The sequence below is a fragment of the Rhinolophus hipposideros genome (assembly GCF_964194185.1).
Source record: "Rhinolophus hipposideros genome assembly, chromosome: 11".
Classification (NCBI taxonomy): Eukaryota; Metazoa; Chordata; class Mammalia; order Chiroptera; family Rhinolophidae; genus Rhinolophus; species Rhinolophus hipposideros.
The window spans coordinates 78481168-78496799 of record NC_138057.1 but is presented as its reverse complement, the minus strand read 5'-3'; positions in this window follow the sequence as shown (position 1 = coordinate 78496799).

The window sequence follows — 15632 nt, the reverse complement described above, 5'->3', positions numbered from 1 at the left end:
AAAGGGGGCTCCTCCCAGCCAGTGGGCCTTTCTTACCCTTCCTTATGCCCCACTCCCTAAATGCATCCTGGTCTCAGCCATATTGGACCCTCTGTGCTTCTAACAAACACCCCCCACCTCGTGCCACCCAGCCCTCTTCCTGACGGAATGCGCTCGGTTCCTCGGAAAGAGTAAAAATACTGATGGTGGAGAGCATCTGCCCAGTCCTTCCTGAGGGCCAGCCTCACTGCTGAACACTTTCTCATTTGCTCCCCTCGAACAGCCGCTAAGGTCAATAGTCACTTTTCACATGACAGGCGAGGAAACTGAGGCAGAGAAGTGCAGTCCTGTGTCCAGGCTGGACTCTGCATCTGCTTTTCTGAAGAGCCTGTGATCCGCTCCACCACTCCACGCTGCCTCAGACACGTCGGGGGAGGTGGGACCGGCTTTCCAGCGGCAGAACTTCTAGAACAAATGTGGGGCTTGGAGAGCAGTACCTCAGGCTGGACTCGGATTCAACTTTCAGACAGTTAGCACCTTTGAAATGCTGAAAACTCATCTCCTACCCATATTTAACCAAACTGCCGGGCGAAATGAGAGGAGAGAGAGACAGACAACCATGTAGGTAGCAGGTGACTCTGCCCATCAATCCATGGGCACACACCAGGGCCTGAGAAGTGGAACCAGTCTCAAAGCCTGTTTCTCTCCTCTAGAAAGGAATTGAAGAATTAAGTAAGGGCCCTGGGGGGCTGGAAGAGCAGGGATTCAAAGGAACTGACAAACAACTCTGGAGGATGAAGCTACTGAGGATAATGGGGAGGGGCCAGAAGTTAGCAGAACTGCCAGAGCTCCGAGCAGCCAGGCACTTGAGTGATTTACTGCTGAAGCCAATCCCTCGATGGAACCAGCCTCCAAATCACATGTACCATAAGGAATGGTTTGAGACCGTGCCAAGGAATAGTTGAGCAGCTCAAGAGACACAGGAACGGCTGCCCATCCCATGTTTTCGAAAACAAACAATGAAATGAGCTCAACCAGATCCAGCAGCTAAGACTCTCTCCCCACCCCCAGACCTGGCCCATTGCGCCTCGGATGGAGCTCTTGTGTCACTGAGCCTCTGAGGCTGTGTTCGGTGGAGAAGGGGACGACCTCATTAGCAGGGGTCATAGCTCACTGTGCTGTATACTAAGCCTTGTTGTCATTTATGGCCACAATGTCACCTTTATCACTGTTACCGGTGGCTGACAAGAATATCCAAGTTTACTGTCTGTTCTCTCTCTCTCTCTCTCTCTCTCTCTCTCATTAAAACTTCCACTGAACCGCTTTGTACATTTTGGCAGACCTTGATGGCTTCTTACCCTAAAGCCTTTCCCCCCTGCTTCCTGGAGAGCATGGCTTTGCCCCCGCTTTCTGGTTCAGGTGTCACTCTTGTTCCATATGACTTGAGGAAGGGTGACTCTTTCCCCTCTCCAAGGTTAGTCCTGATGGGCCAGGTGACACTTGTGGGTGGGGAATGGGCCCTTGATGCAGTTCTGGCCCATGGGACACAAAGGAACGTGTGCTAGTGTATCTCCCGAAGAGACACAGAAGAACGAAGTCGGAGGACTTCCATGCCCTGATTTGAAGCCTTACTCTAAAGCAAGAGTAACTATAACGGTGTGGTATAGGCATAAAGAGAGATGAACAGGCCTCTAGAACCGGAAGGAGAGTCTAGAAATAGATCTGCACATCCATGAGCAATTGATTCTTGACAGAGGTACAAATGGGGAAAGAAAAGTCTTTTTCAGCTAATGGTGTTGGAACAACTGTTTTTCCTATATGGAAAAACAGTGAACCTGGATCCCTACCTCATACCATACCCAGAAATTAATTTGAGATGATTCATTCACAGGCCTAAGTGTAAAAGCTAAACTCTAAAGCCTCTAGAAAAAGAGGCACAAGGAAGAAAGAGCTCTTCTTCTTTCATTTGATGTGGCTGCATAGGGTCTCTGGAACTTTGCAGCCCAAAACCATGACAAAGCCAGCCTGACGAGGAAAGAAGCTGAAAGAGAAGAGAGCTTTTGGAGCTGCCCTACGATGGCTTTCTCGTCATGCGCGATAATGCATTTTCCTTCATAGTGTAGCCAGGTGTGTTGCGTTCTCTGTCACTTGCAGCCAAAAGCATTCTCGCCAAGACATGCCTATCCTTTTGTGTTTCCCTCAGTTGGTGTACAGCTTTACACACCTGTTTCTACTCGGGCAGCAAACAAAAACCCAAGCACAGTTCTCCTCATGTGTCGTTGAAGAGATTATCAAACATTTTTTTCTATACCTAGATTTCTTATGTGTTGACTTTGGAATCCAACCCCCTAGGCAGATGCCGAGGTACCTGAGGAAAGAGCTGTGATTGTCCACTGCAGAAAGTGAACCATGAGAAAGAGTCCCCAAAGAACAGAGACCACACAACTCAGTGTCGTTCATGTCCCCACGCCCTAGCCCAGCACCTGGCACATAGTAGGAGCTCAGTAACTAAGGGTTGTGTGAATGGATGGACAGAACAAGAAAATCCAAGCCCTTTTAGTCATTGTTTTGTAAACCCACAAATGTAATCAGTACAATTAAAATACCACAAGCACTGTCCTAGTTCCTTTAGTAATTCAGCTTAATTTACACTCTCCTGTTACCTGAATAATTTTCCCCAGGTGTTTGAAGAACATGGTCAGAACTGGGCAGTCTTTGTCTTGGGGACAGGGTCATTAGAGCCAGTGTCCTCAAATAGAAGGCCCATGTGTCCCCGAATCAGGACCCCTCCTGTCCCAGCTCTGGTTCCCCTCCTATGGGGCACCACTTCCTCTGTGTTAAGTGGCAAAGAGGAAAGGACTCACTCCAGAAGCCCCTGAGATGCAGGTAAGACGTCCCTAGCCCTTTCCCATCGTACATTAGCTTGGACCATTCAGCAGACTGGCTCTTGTTAACCAGAAGATTCTGACAGCCTGTCTCCAAGATAATGGAAGGGAAGCATGACAGCCAAGAAAAAACACCATGAAGCATTTAGAGAAGCCAGGTCAAGAAGAGTAGGGCAGTGGGAACGGAAGATGGGGCAGCCGCCGTGAACAATAGTTTGGTGGTTCCTCAAAAATTAAACAGAATTACTGTACAGTCCAGCAATTCCACTCCCAGGTATATACCCCCAAGAATTAAAAACAGGTATTCAAACAAAAACTTTTACACCAAGGTTCACAGCAGCATTATTCACAACAGCTAAAAGGTGGAAACAACCTAAATGTCCATCACAGATGACGGATAAACAAACTGTGGTCTATCCATACAATAGAATATTATTCAGCCATAGAAAGGAATGGCACCTGCTACAACATGGATGAACCTTAAAAGCATTATGCTAAGTGAAAGAAGCCAGATACAAAAGGCCACATAATGGATCTGGAAAGACCCAGAATATGAAAGAGGCAAATCCATAGAGATAGAAAGCAGATTAGTGGTTGCTTAGGGCTGGGGGGTAGGAGGGAGTGGGGAGTGAGTGCTTAGTGGGTACAGGGTTTCCTTTTGGGTGATAAAAATGTTCTGGAACTAGATAGAGATGATGGTTGCACAACATTGTGAATGTACTAAATGTCACTGAATTGTACACGTTAAAATAATTTAAATGGTGGATATTACGTTATGTGTATTTCCCTACAAAAAGGCAAGACCCGGCTGCCAGAGGAGTGTGGGTGCAAAACCAGAGTAAGGCCTTCCCAATGACCAAGGGATCTGGGGAGGCCAGCTGGGGCCTGCCTCTGCCTCTGAGAGAGGCTGAGCCCCCTGCAGTGGGGGTGATGGATTCTTCCACCCCCTAGTTTCCTTTAACTTCCTGCCAATTCAATTTCCTCTCAGGAGATGTCCACAGAAGGATCCAGCACCACCAAGAGGACGTGAATCAAGGAAACAGATCGAGCCTGACAACGGCATCCTGACGGCTGACCTTTGATGAAAGCAGAGGATTGCAAAAGAAATTAAAGATGTTTAAATTCATGGTGATTGGAGCTGCTTCCCAAAAAACCCCGTTTGGAAAATCTGAAAGAGAAAAATGCTGCTCCCCGGCCCAGCCACCAGGTCGTGACCTTCTGAGCATAAAGAGGCGCTGCTTGCCAAATGCCAAGATTTATGGGGTGGACTCCGTTATAAGAGGAGATCTGATTACTTCTCGTTTGACATTTAATAGAAACAGGCCTGCATCGCAGGAACATAGCAGTTAGTGGTTGTTGTACAAATTGTACAATATATACCCTGTCGTGTACATTTGCTGAGTTTGGGCCACCCAAAATGCTAAAGTGCCAGCTACCCAATGTCCTGTGCCCCCTTGCCGCTGAGGGTGTGTGGGCTCTGCTCATCAACACACTCGTGCTGGCCTTTGGGTCCAACACCTGACACACAGAAGATGGTGGCTCCTTGGTGGCAGTGGCAGAGAGATCAAGTTCTGGCGTGGCAGGGGCTATGGTACCAGCCACATTTTCTTGTCCTCAGACTAGGGCTGTGATGGCTTTGGGGCTTGTTTCCACCTGGTTGTCACCAAGCATAATTCTCAAGCTCACGTGTGAGCACCCAGTAGAGCTGCTTAAATCTGCAAAAGTTAGCTTCTGTTGCCTACGATTAAGAATGCTGCTCTGTTCCTTCTGGTAATGGATTCCAACAAGACTTCTTCCATCCAAAGAATGGTCATGTGACCCAAGCTGAACTAATCCCATCTCATCAGCTACAATGATTGGTCTAGAGATAGCCATGTGACCCAAACAGAGCCAAACGTCCTTCCCTGGGATGTTTTTACTGGGGAAGAGCCTCTCTTGCTTCTGGGGTGATGGGACCCAAAGGCTATGAATAGGGGGATATCAGCAGCCATGTCTCCCACCCCCAGGGAGGAGACCATCTGCAATAGGCAAGTAGGAAGCCAGCAGAGACTTCAAAACTAGTCAATAACAAAACTAGTCAATAGAGAATCAGCAAGGATACAGAATAACTAAGCATATCATCAACCACCTGACATTTACAGAACATTCCACTCAACAAAATCAGAATACACATTTTTTTTCTATTGCGACTGGAACAGTCATCAAGACAGACCACGCCTGGGTCATAACAAATCTTAACAGATTTTTAAAAATTAAAATATACTAAGTATGTTCCCTGACCATAGTGGAATTCAACTAGAAATCAATCAGGAAGATACAAAGACAATCTATCAAAATATTTGGGATGCAGGTAAAGTGGTGCTTAGGGGAAAGTTTATAGCAATTAATGCTCATATTAGAAAAGAAAGGTCTCAAGTTAATAACCTAGGCTTCTACTTTAAGAAAATAGAAAAAGAAGACAAAAATAAAATCCAAACCATATGGAAGAAAACAAAGATAAGAGCTGAAATCAGAAAAAATATAGAGAAAATCAGTGAAACCAAAAGCTGGTTCTTTGAAAATGTAATTAAAATTAATAAACTTCTAGCAAGACTGGCAGAGAAAAATTACCAATATCAGGAATGAAAAGGATAACACTACAGACCATATAGACATTAAAGGGATAGAAAGGGAATGATCAGAACAACTCTATGCACATAAACCCAATAATTCTGAGAAATGGACAAATTTCTCCCAAAACTGCATAGTACCAAAACTCATCCAAGATGAAATAGATAACCTATTAGATATCTTCCTATATAATAAGAAATTGAATTTATAGTTTAAAACATTCCAAAAAGGAAGACGGTTTGGCCCCGACAATTCACTAGTAAATTATACAAATTTTTAAATGGGGACAAAATTCTACCCAATAAAAAGAAGGGAACACTCTGTACTCATTTTACGAGACCAGTATTAATTACCCTGATACCAAAACCAGATAAAGACATACAATGAAAGAAAGCCACAGACCAATATTTCTCATGAACATAGACACCAAAAATCCTCAAAAAAATAGTAGCAACCCAAATTTAGAAACATCTAAAAGGAATAATACACCAAGACCAAATGGGGTTTGTCCCAGGAATGCAAGGCTATTTCAATATTCGAAAGTAATCAGTGTGATCCACCATGTGAATGACCTAAAGAAAAGCCACATGATCGTAGCAATTGATTCAGAGACAGAATTAGGGAGAATTAACTATCCGTTCACGAAAAAAACCCTCAGCAAATAGGAATGGATGGGAATTCATTCAACCTCATGAATGGCATCTACAAAAAAAAGTGACAGCAAACATTGTACTTAATGGTGAGAAATTGAATACTTTCCCCCTAAGACTGGGAACAAGGAAACCACCCCTTTGCAACATCATATCAGAAGTCCTAGTCAGTGAAATAAGACAAGAAGGAAGGGGGCCATACTGATTGGAAAGGAAGAAATAAAACCGTCTCTCTTTTCAGAGGAGATAATTGGCACAATAGAAAGTTCCAGTGAATTTACCCCCCAAAATCTCAGCACTAGTCAGTGAGTTTACCAAGGTGGCCGGACCTAGGTCAGCACACAAACATCCATTTTACTCCTACATAGTAATGAACAATTGGAAATAAAAAAAGATTTATATTACTAACACGATTTTACAGTAGCTCCCCAAAATGGGGTACTTAGGTATAAATCTAACAAAACACCCTCAAGATCCATACACGGAAAAAAAACACAAAGTGCTGCTGACAGGAAACAAAGAAAACCTAAAGAATGGAAAGAAATGCTGGTTTACAGATTGGGAAACACAACAAAGTAAAGACGTCAATTCTCCTGGATTGATCTGAGCATTTAATGCAATTCCAATCCGAATCCCAGCAGGCTTTAAGGTACAAACAAACCGATACTAAAATTTATACTGAGAGGCAAAGGAGCTTACAATAGCCGACACAATTTGGTAAAAAAAAAAGAACAAAGTGGGAGAAATCATGCTCCTGAATTTTAAGACTTACCGTATAGCATCGGTTATCAATCAACACAGTGTGGTACTGGTGTAGAAACAGCTACATAGATCCATGGAACAGAACAGAAAGTCCAGAAATACGTAGACGCAAATGATTATGGCCAGTTGATTTTTGACAAAGGTGCAAAGGCAATTCGATGGGGAAAGGATACTCCTTTCAACGAATGGCCTTGGAACAACTGGAAATACATATGCAAAAACCAACAATTAAAAAGGAACCTTGACCTAAACCTCACACCTTATATGAAAATCAACTCAAATGGGTCACAGACCTAAATATGACAAAACACAAAACTACGAAACTTGTAGAAAAAAAGTAGAAGCTATTCATGGGGATAGGCAATGAGGCCTTAGCCGTGCCACCCAAAACACAACTCATAAAAAAAAAACTGACAAACTGAACTTCATCAAAATTAAAAATGTTTGCTTCGTGAAAGACATTGTAAAGAGAATGAAAAGACAAGCTACAGACTGTGAGAAAATCTTGGCAAATCACCCATCCGACAAAGGCCTTGTATCCAGAACAGACACAGAACTGTCCAAACCCAACAGTGAGAAAACAAACACTCCCATGAGGACGTCTGGAGGGCCAGTGTGCAGTGTGTCCTGTGTCATTCGCCATCGGGGAAACGCACACTTAAGCCGTTGTGCTACCTACGGCAAATGGAAAAAACACCTGAGAATACTCAACGCTGTGAGGATGTGGAGAAGCCAGAACTCTCACTCAGTGCGGGTGGAAACGCAACACGGTAGGTACGGCCACTCAGAAAAACAGTTCGGCGGTTCTTCATAAAGTTAAATACACACTTGCCATATGACCCAACCGCCCCGCTCCTCGGTATTTGCCTTCGGGAGATGAACATGTATGTCCAGACAAGAACTTACACGTAAATGTTGACAGCAGCTCTATTCATAAGCACCCCAAACTGGAAATGAACCCAAATGTCCTTCAACAGGTGAGTGGAGAAACAAACCACGGTGCAGCCATACCACTATAGGACAGAGAGGAATGACCACGGATACAAGCAACAACCTACAGGGACATTAAAGGCATTAGGCTGAAAGCCAGCCTCAGAAAGTTGCACACTGCATGACGGTTAGCACACCTGAGAGCTTGCCAGGTGAAATCTGAAACTGGCCCAGTATAGCCTCTCAGCCTCCCCTGTGGCCTTGACACCTCCCCCACCCCACAAAGCCCCCTTCTCTGTCACAGCCCTGTCCACTGTCTGTGTTGATTCACAAACTGGCCCCTGCACACGGAGAGCAAGGAGAAACCGAAGAAAGAGGCAGCCTCTCCAGATTGGTAGGTGGCAGGTTTAATAAGCCAAGGAGGGAACTTCCTTACGGGGCTTGTCTTGGGCGCTACAAGACGAGTAGCTCTCCACACGCTCCCGCCAGAATCTTAAAGTTTATAGAGGCCTTCATGGGGCTCAGTCACGTGTTCAGTCCAGATGGTCTCACACCACAGTGCTCTCTTGGAGCTGCGAACCTGACAACCACTCCCACTGTGGGAATGGTGGGCAGAGCAAACCTTTAAGGACAGGAGAGAAGGTGAGGAGGCTCCAAAGGCCTGGGCCCAGCTCGAGGGTCAACTGGTCGTCACGTCCTCTCAGTGGTTTCCCCCAACACTGAATGCTTCCATTTATGTGACATTCTCAAAAAGAAAGTCATAATAATATAGTGACAAGAACAGATGAGTGCTTGCTGCGGGTTAGGAGGGGAAAGTGTGACTACGAAGGAATAGCAGAAAGGGATTTTTCCGAGGTGATGGGACTGTTTAGTGGGGGTCATGGTGGTTGAACACATTTATACAAAGGTTAAAATTCTTTACCCCCCAAACAGTCAGTTTTGCTGTATTTAAATTCAAAACAATGAAGTTAAAAAACACAGAAACCTAAAAAGAATAATGTAGAATAGTAAGAGCTATCGATATACAGTTCTGAAAAGAACTTAACATACACGTTTTTAAACAAAGATATTTTTCTTGCCATCAGAATGAGACATGTGCATTACAGAAACTTAGAACACATGATGAAAATGTGAAATAGTCCTTAAGCCCGTTTCCCAGGGTGACCACTGTTATTATCTTGGTGACTATAAAACTTCAGGCCTCTGCTTTTGCCTTGGGTCTTAGTCTGTTCAGGCTGCTATAACAAAAACACTATAAACTGTGCAGCTTATAAACAACAGACGTTTATTTCTCACAGTTCTGGAGGCTGGAAGTCCAAGGTCACACTCCCAGTAGACTCAGTGTCTGGAAAGGGCTACTTCCTGGTTCAGAGACAGCCTTCATCTCACTGTGTCTGCACGTGGCAGAAGGGCCGAGGGAGCTCCCTGGAGGCTCTTTATAAGGGCACTAATCCCATTCACGGGGACCCCACCCTCATGACCTAATCACCTCCCAAAGGCCTCACCTCCTAATACTGTCCCCTTGGGAGTTAGGTTTTAACACATGAATTTAGGGGAGACACAAATATTCAGTTCATAGCACCTTGTTTTTAGCACAAATGACATCATCCTGAGCCTATAGTTCTGGAGTCTGCTTTTTTACTTACAAATGTCATTAAAGGGTTTGCTATGACCTGATTTTTTAGTGGCTGCTTTATAAGCCATTGTACCATGCGCAGTATACCATTCTCCATTTAGCCAATGCCCTATGTAACCAGACATTTGGGTTCTGTCCTAGCTTTCAGATTACATGTATGAGAACAAAATTTTCAAGATGATAAAAGCATACTTCTCCTACCAAGAAATAGTGTTACGTGGCCAAGTTCATGAGCAAAGGACTCAGCAGAGTGACAAAGTTGGCTCAAAGAGCATATGAAGAAGACTGGGGTTGTCTGTCGTCGTGAAAGAAGGACTGCCAACATAGATTGCTAAAGTACATGTGACACTGGGATTATTTTTGAGGTTACTTCCTACCTGGCAGAAAAGAAAATCTTTGTACCTTGTCAGTCGTCTACAAATTAGCCTCCAACTTCACAGAACCATTTTGATACCTAACTGATGGGGATTAGAAAGTCAGAGGAAGTTACAACGCCTCTGAGAATCAGTTGACCCTCAGGCAGGCTTGTTAGAAAATGCCCTAGCATCACGGTAAAAGGATGTGCAGTGTCCTCTTGGCACCTCGAGTGGCACCTGTAGGTAGGGCAGAAGCCATGTTAGCACAGAAGAGCTTCCCTCCACTACTGACTGGTTCAGCAGGGGCTCCAAACTCCAGTATTTCTGTCTTGTATTCAGCTCAAGACCTTGCATTCAGTCTTGCCAATGTCCAAAGTGGTGAGAAATAAAAGCTCAGAGCCATAGCACTGGAGCAAAATTGGACCAAATGAAAGGGCAGTGACGTTGGGGCAGGGAGAAACGGGTAATAACAGTAATATGAAAGGCTTCCATTTACGAAAGGCCTTCAGACATATTTCATTGATGCTTGCTGACAATCCTATGAGAAATGTGCTCCTATTATTCCCACTTTGAAGATGAGGAAACTGAGGCTCAGACAGGTTCATCATATTCAGTAGCACCACAGAACCCACAGCTGGTCAGGGTGCAGCCAGCACTGGAATCCAGGTTCAAACGTAACTGTGTTATGCTGGTGAGATGGGAAACTTTGGGAGAAGGGAATCCCACCCCCTCCATGGTATTTAATTTACAGCCAGATGACAACAGCAAGTGGGGTGGCTTGGAGATACTGTGAAACCAGCCAAAAATGCCTAAGAGTTCGGGCTTTCCCAGGCCTCGCCCTGTCCCTGGAATTCCAGGTCTTCCCAGGCCACCCAGTGGTCAATCAGATCCCTCCTGTGGGAAAAACCCTTCTCCCATCCCAAGACTGGTGGGAGGGAAAGGACGGGGGTCCCAGGAGGTGGCTGGCTCCTTTGCTTCCAGGGTAGAGAGAATGACTCAAGCAGCCAAGGGCACTCAGCTGGGGGACAGCGGTTCCAGGCAACGGAGGGTCTGACCTGTCTTTACATCAAGAAGATGACATTTCTTCACATGAGGGTGTAGTGCTGTGGCCTGGTGGAAAACAACAGACTCTGCGAAGTGCCAGTTCTCGGTGACCTGAGAGGGGGACACCAGGCAATAGGTGATATATCACAGTGGTAGCTACTGCACTGGTTCCAGTAGGACTGGCCTGGAATCCTGGCTCTCCATTTAGTCGCTGTGTGACCCGAGGCCAGTCACTGAACCTCTCTGGGACTCAGTTTCCTCATCTGAAAATGGGGATAATGACAGTAGCTACCTCATTGGGCGTCAGGGGATAGCACCCAGGTGCAGTGGTGACAGAGCCCCAGGTGAGGGGGAGCTGAGAGCGAGCCAGGGCACTAGCCATTGTCACAGCAGCAGCAGTATCTGTATGTGGGCACCTCCTGAGAGCCCAGCACCAGCCACGCACCTTCCTGTCCACGGTCACGTGATGCTACCACAGCGCTCTGCAAGGTGAGCCCCACAATCAACCCCACGTTACAGCTCCAGGCCTGCCCAGGAGGGGCCTGGGACTCTGGCCAGGCTTGCCCTCCATTTCTGCACCAGTGAGTCCCCACATTCAGGCAGGACCCTCCTCCCAGGGCCCAGCCCCTGACCCTGTCTCTGTTCCTTTCATCCCCCATCCTGCCTCTGAGCTTCTTCTCCCTCCAGACACAGGGACCCGTGCTGATGGGCCCCAGCTGCGCAGGCCCCCTCCCCTGCAGACTTCACCTCCCCATGTACCAGGCTTCTGGGAGACCAGTGGCGACCGGCCGCAGCCCAGATCTGGCCTTAACAGAAGCTGCCTCCCCGACCCCCTGCCTCTGGCCAAAGGCAGTTTGATTGGAGCCTGGAAGCCCCTGACAGACTCAGACTGGACAGGCCACTTCCCCTCTGGGCCTCAGTAGCCTTGTCTATAAGCTGTGGGATGATAATAGTGGGACCAGCCGCAAGGGGGCGCTGCCACAAGGATTCCACGAGATGGTGCAGGTGAACGTAGCACACGGGGAGCATGTTAGGTATTGTCATTATTATGCTCTATAGTGTCGTGATCATTTGGCTAATAGTTAAAATGGACAAGGTACAGAGAAGAGCCGTTAGGCAAGGCTTTCCGAAAAGCACAGAAAGAGGGCTTCAGGGAGAAAGCTCAGACTGCCCAGGCCTGAGTTGGTGCCAACTCTTGGAAGATGGTCCATGTTTCTTCTTTATGGGTTCATATCCTAGAAAAGTCTGATGTGTCATTAACATAGAGGCACCTGCCATTAGCTCCATTTGCTTTCCTTTCTTCTCCCAGTTTGTCTACCTCCTACAATACTACCTCTGCACCGTTGCACCTGCTGTTCCCTGCCTGGAATGCCCTTCCCTGTCCTCCGCACCCATCTAGACTCTGTTATTCTTTCAGGCCAGCCCAGGTCCCTCTTCATCCAGGAGGCCTCTGGCGACTGCAGGTGGGGAGAATGACTCAACACCCCCCTGTACTAAGTGACTCGCTTGGCATTGCCCACCTGTGGCGGGTGTTTCTGTGGGGTGTGTCCTGCTTCTGGAGCCACCTTCATTAAAAGCCTGACCACCCAGCATATTGAAGGGGAGCTGAATGTGCCACCCCAAAACATACCTCTTTGGCATAGGGATTATTCAGAACTGGTTGTTTTCGAGAAAGAGCAGACACAGGAGAAGCTCTCAAAACAGAGTAGGAGGGAAATCTACATTTATAAAGGAGATTTCCATTAAAAAGGGTACCTGTACCAGGAAGACAGGTACTACCAGAGGTAACTTTTTTTCTTTCCCCTGAGACACTTAGCTACAAAGCAAGGCAATCTTTGTTTCCCATACATTTCTTCCATTCAACTTCCCTTACATGGCCGCCTCCCTACCGAGAAGGCCCAAGTCCCTACCTCTTTCCTTAGATCAGGATGGTACATAAGTCAATCAGTCATCTGGCTGCCTTTTGAGTCTCATATCTTATTGTAACTCCCATTCATACCTACATTTTTTTTTTCCTCCTGGTTATCTGTGTTATGTCAATTTAATTCTTAGACCAGCTACAAAACCTAGAAGTTGTAGAAGAGACAATTTTTCTTCCCCTGTAGCTCACATACCAGACTCATTCATCCCTGCAGAAGCTGGTGAAGGACTCTGGTTAGCTTGAAATCACTTAGAGGGCTGGCCCGGTGGCTCAGGCGGTTGGAGCTCCATGCTCCTAACTCCGAAGGCTGCCAGTACGACTCCCACATGGGCCAGTGGGCTCTCAGCCACAAGGTTGCCGGTTCAACTCCTCGAGTCCCGCAAGGGATGGTGGGCAGTGCCCCCTGTAACTAAAATTGAACAGGGCACCTTGAGCTGAGCTGCAGCTGAGCTCCCGGATGGCTCAGTTGGTTGGAGCGTGTCCTCTCAACCACAAGGTTGCCGGTTGGACTCCTGCAAGGGATGGTGGGCTGTGCCCCCTGCAACTAGCAATGGCAACTGGACCTGGAGCTGAGCTGCGCCCTCCACAACTAAGACTGAAAGGACAACAACTTGACTTGGAAAAAAGTCCTGGGAGTACACACTGTTCCCCAATAAAGTCCTGTTCCCCTTCCCCAATAAAATCTTAAAAACAAACAAAGAAATCACTTAGACAAAAAAATCCAGCGTTGGGTCAGTTGATGTGCTGCATGAGCTCTGGTGTAGAATGTAAATGTCAGGGTGGGTTGGAGATTTTCCCTCACTCTGATTCCCTCCCAGTGACAGGGACCCCCCTCCCTTCTTCTCCCAGGCTGGCCACTGCACCCTCACCCCCAGGCCCCATTCTGGCCTCTGTGTGACATTGCACAAACCTCCTTCTAGAGCAAGAAGGCCTTTTGACACATATTAATTTGGGTCTTTAGAATCCTAAAAAATGAAAGTGGGCCCCTCACAATATCAAAGACTTCCCCTCACCTCTGAGGGAACCGAGAGCTCAGGGACTAGCATAGGACCCAGCCTCGCTCAGATGACAGTGGTACAAGGCGACTCTTCCCCGCCCTTCCCCCCACTCTCCGAACAATGCTGTTTTACTCTTCACATTTGTTACCTCTAAGATCTGTTTGTGCGGCGGCTGATTTCAGGTCTCTGGGGAAAGGGCAGTTTCTGAGGCAGGAGTTTGAAGAGACCGCGAGGAGTTCTGGTCGCCCTGTCCCAAGGTCCCCGGCAAAGTCCTTCCTGAGCCCGAGGTGAGGCCAGCCTGCCCAGGACCCTCACTGTGGCTTCCCAGGGAAAACCCACCGGCCTTGTCTCCCGGCGCCTCCCAGCTTATCCCGGCCTCCGCCCCAGCCTCCAGGTCCCTAGTCCTTCAGCAAAAGGAAGCCCGCGCCCAGGAGTCCTTACCACGGGGACCCACGGTCCCCGGAGCCCGTGGAAGAGGGCACAGTGGGAAAGAGGGAGAGCGGAAGGTGTGAGTGACAAGAGGCAACACGGGGGGCACGTCACACGCTACAGGTTTTTACCACGTCCCTTTGGCAAACATTGAGAGTTTAGGTGAAACATACATAGGTGGCACCTGGTTATTTAAAATGACCCAGTGGACCACTCAGTAATTAGGTAGAACACAATTTGGCTGTGGACACAAAGACCCAGGGCGGCTTAAACAGCTCAGGGGTGTTTCTCTCCCTTCTAACAGTACCAGTGAAAATGGCCCAGGGCTGGTGTGGCGGCTCCACAAGGTCAAGGACCCAGGTTCCAGGAAAGCTGGTTTTGGAGTCCCTGGTTCTGTCGCAGGGAAGGGGGAAGAGGAAGGCAAGTTGTTCTTATTGCTCTCATTCCATTGGTCAGAACTGAGTCACGTGGCCATGCTCAGCTACATGGGAGGATGGGAAATGTAGTCCTTTATTCCTTGCAGCCAGGTGCGTGGCTAAAACGGGGTAAAGAGATGGGGACAAGTAGAAGGTTCTACCATACCTATGGGAGCTCACATTTTCTGAATCAGGTGGCCTTCAAAGCCCCTTCCCATGTCACCGCCCTGACCAGGCTCCTCCAGACCAGGGACAGTGGAGGATATAAAGTTTCTATCCCAGGATGTGAGCTGGGGTACTGTTACCAAGGGGCAGGACAGGCTGTAGAGGGCCCGCGCCAGGAAGATGTCAGAGCAGGGGTCTGCATCGTGTTCCTCACCCCCACCCCCATCCCCAGCACACACTCTTCTCTTTTCTCCTCCTCTCTATGCTTGATGATGCCCTGAGCAGAGATCTGGGGAATGACACTTAGGGAGATACTTTCTGACATGCAGATGTGAGTTTGGGGATTAGGAGGGTAGAGGGGACAGAGTGGATGGCTTGCAGCATGGATAAACTGGGCCATCCAGGGGGTTCACCCATCCTATCATACCCGGTGAACAGCAGCCAGTCTGAGGCATCCCAGCAAAGCAGGCAGGCCAGATGGGTGTGGGGCTCACCCCACAGTGAGCTGCTCAGGGTCGGCTGGGCCAGTGGCAGGTGAGTGCAGACCTCAGCCTGACCCAAAGCAAGAGACTAGGACCATCATGTGCCCAGAGCAGTAGGGCTCTGAACCCTGTCCCCGTAGACACCTCCCAAGGCTGTCTGGAAAAGACTGAGCCACCTCTAGTGACAGCTAACACCCGCTGTGAGCTCACCATATGTGGAGCCATTGCTCCAGCTACCTTCACATGGGTCCTTGGAGCCAGAACCTGGTCTTCCCAGGGAGAGATGCCCTGAACACTCATTTACTTCCAATGCTTTGTGGAATGGAATGTGTGTGCATGTATATTACCTCCAATCTCCACCTCAGAGAC